Raw genomic sequence first — 3,428 nt, 5'->3', positions numbered from 1 at the left:
TAAGTGGTCTTGGAAAGTGAAACCTTCTGCATCAAAATAGGCAAAATCCAGAGTCCGACCCTCATGGATTTTCCTTTTAAGAAAGTCTGATGGAATGGTAGGTTCTACATATTTATCCTTAGATGCAGGAGCTTTCTTAGGTGGGGGGTGAAGAAACTGGTTTCTTCTTCTTTTTCTGAGATATTTCCTTCACGGCATCAGCCATAAGCTTCTAAGTGGGTGGCTCCTTTCTCTTTTTGGGTTTCTCTTGAATAACAGCATGTGCCTTGCATTTGTCTTTGGCAAGAATTTTATGAGTTGGAATGGGAACCCTTTTTGTTAAAGTAGGTGGTGGTGAAGGGGTTCGCCCACTTGACGATGATGAAGGTGAGGGAGTTCTGACTTGTGTTTGCTTAATTCGTGCCATAATTGTAAGTTGAAGTAGTTTGAATGTAGATAGTAACAGAGAGCGATTGCAGAAACAGAGAGATGAAGCAGAGTAAAAATTTGTGAAATTTGGAGAAATGAAGTGAAGAAATCGATTGATAACTGTTCCTATTTAAACCCTTAAATGTGTAAATCGATTGCCCAATCGATTATGTTACCATTGCTGGGTAATGTCAATCGATTTAGTAATTATTGCATTCAACGGCTAGTAAAGGAGAGTCACAACGGTCATATTGTAAATCGATTCCCAAATCGATGTCCAGATTTACTTGATCGATGTCCAAATCGATGGTTTTAAAGTTGAAAGTTGAACTAGTCGATTTCCAAATCGACGCTCGGGCAAGGTTAAATTTTTTTTTCCTGAACTTTGAAGTCTGGGGCCAACACAATCGATTCCCAAATCGATTTTGTAAACTATGTACCAAGCTGGTAATCGATTCCCAAATCGATTTAACTGGAAAACACTGCAAGCACCAGAAGTGTCCTGTGAAGGGGTTCAAAGATCAGACCTCAGTAGGATCAATGATCCCTAGTTTCATCCTTATATGTAGGAAACTTTCTCTTGGTAAAGCTTTGGTAAATATGTCAGCTAGCTGTTCAGCTGTGTTAACATATTCAAACTTTATGATCCCATTTTGAAAGTGATCCCTTATAAAATGATGTCTTACTTCAATGTGCTTGGTCCTGGAGTGCATCACTGGATTCTTAGTAATACTTATTGCACTTGTGTTATCACACATAATAGGTACTGTTCCCAAGTCAACACCAAAATCCAATAAGTGTTGTTTCATCCAAAGAATCTGAGCACAGCAGCTCCCAGCTGCAATGTATTCAGCTTCAGCAGTTGATAGAGCAATGCTAGTCTGTTTCTTGCTGAACCACGACACAAGAGAGTTTCCAAGTAAATGACAAGTTCCTGAGGTACTTTTCCTGTCGAGTTTACATCCGGCAAAGTCTGAATCTGAGTAACCAACTAAGGGACTTAAGTTTATCAAAGTTAAATTTCTTTATCAAATCAGAACAATATTTGGATTGACTAATGAAAATGCCTTGCTTGCTTTGGTTAATTTGAAATCCCAAGAAATATGACAGTTCACCCATCATTGACATTTCAAATTTACCTTTCATTAAATTTTCAAATTCTTTGCAAAGTTTATCATTTGTTGATCCAAATATTATGTCATCAACATAAATTTGGACCAGCAAGATGTCATTTTCAATAGTTTTTGTAAAGAGTGTCTTATCAACATTTCCTCTAGAAAAATTTTGTTGAATGAGGAAAGTGTTGAGTTTCTCATACCAAGCTCTTGGAGCTTGTTTCAACCCATAGAGGGCCTTTGATAGCTTATACACATGATTAGGAAAATCAGGATTTTCAAAACCAGGTGTTTGGCTAACAAAAACTTCCTCTTGAAGGTCACCATTGAGAAAGGCACTTTTCACATCCATTTGATAAAGATTAAAGTCCATTATACAAGCATAAGCCAATAAAATTCTTATGGCTTCTAATCTAGCTACAGGGGCATAGGTTTCATCAAAATCTATTCCCTCCTCTTGACTATAACCCTTGGCTACTAGTCTAGCTTTGTTCCTTGTTATCACACCATTCTCATCCAACTTGTTTCTGAACACCCATCTGGTTCCTATGATGTGCTTACCTTCTGGTTTAGGAACTAGGCTCCACACCTTGTTTCTCTCAAACTGGTTTAACTCCTCTTGCATAGCAAGTATCCACTCACTATCTAGCAGGGCTTCCTTAATGTTCTTAGGTTCAATTTGAGATACAAAGGCTGTAAAGTTACAAAACTGTATAAGGTTCTTCCTAGTTGCAACACCTTTAGAGATATCCCCTATAATGTTGTCTATGGGGTGGTTTCTGTTGAATTTCCATTCCTTAGGTAAATCACCAGTCCTTATAGGTTCTACACAGTCAGTTATAGTTGGAGGAACAGCTACAAGTTGTTCTAATGGTTCAGACTCTACAACTTCATCCAAAAAGTCATCAACCACATGAGGAGTTTTGTTCAAGTTTTCTGCAAATAATTCATCAAACTTTACATGAACTGACTCTTCTATGGTCTTTGTTCTTTTGTTGTAGATTCTATAGGCCTTACTGGTTTGAGAGTATCCTAGAAAAATACCTTCATCTGCCTTAGGGTCAAACTTTCCTAGGTGTTCTTTGCCATTGTTCAACACAAAGCACTTACAACCAAAGATTCTAAAGTAGGAAAGGTTTGGTTTTCTACCCTTGTAAAGCTCATAGGGGGTTTTTCTAAGCAGGGGCCTAATGAGAACTCTATTGACAACATGAGTGGCTGTACTAATTGCATCTGCCCAAAAGTACTTAGGTAGGTTGGAGTCCTTAAGCATAGTCCTAGCTAACTCTTCTAAGGATCTATTTTTCCTCTCCACTACCCCATTCTGCTGTGGTGTCCTAGGGGCAGAATATATGTGGTTGATTCCATGTTGTTCACAATAAGTTTGAAAAGAATCATTTTGGAATTCACCTCCATGATCACTTTTAATTGATACAATTTTCTGGTCATTCTCATTTTGAACCAAAGTAGCAAATTTTTTAAAAGTTGAGAATACATCACTCTTGTGAGCAAGAAAATATGTCCATGTGAACCTGGAATAATCATCAACCAACACATATCCATAAAGGTTACTTCCAAAGCTCTTCACTTGAGCAGGTCCAAAAAGGTCCATGTGAACTAACTGCAAAACCCTATTGGTTTTGACCATATCTATAGAGGGAAAAGAAGTCTTAACCAGTTTGCTTCTCTCACAGGAGTCACAAAGTCTATCCTTAGTAAACTTCTTGTTAGGGAGACCTATAACTAGCTGTTTGCTAACAAGTCTATTCAAATGATCTATATGAATATGCGCTATACGTTTATGCCATAACCAAGTCTCATCTGAATTATATAACAAGCAGCATATAGTACTTGGTAAAGAATTAAAATCTAACATATAAATGTTATTAATTCTATCACCAACTA

This window comes from Cicer arietinum, chromosome 5 (genome assembly GCF_000331145.2).
Source record: "Cicer arietinum cultivar CDC Frontier isolate Library 1 chromosome 5, Cicar.CDCFrontier_v2.0, whole genome shotgun sequence".
Classification (NCBI taxonomy): Eukaryota; Viridiplantae; Streptophyta; class Magnoliopsida; order Fabales; family Fabaceae; genus Cicer; species Cicer arietinum.
The sequence above is the reverse complement of the archived record's forward strand: the minus strand, read 5'-3'. Positions refer to the sequence as shown.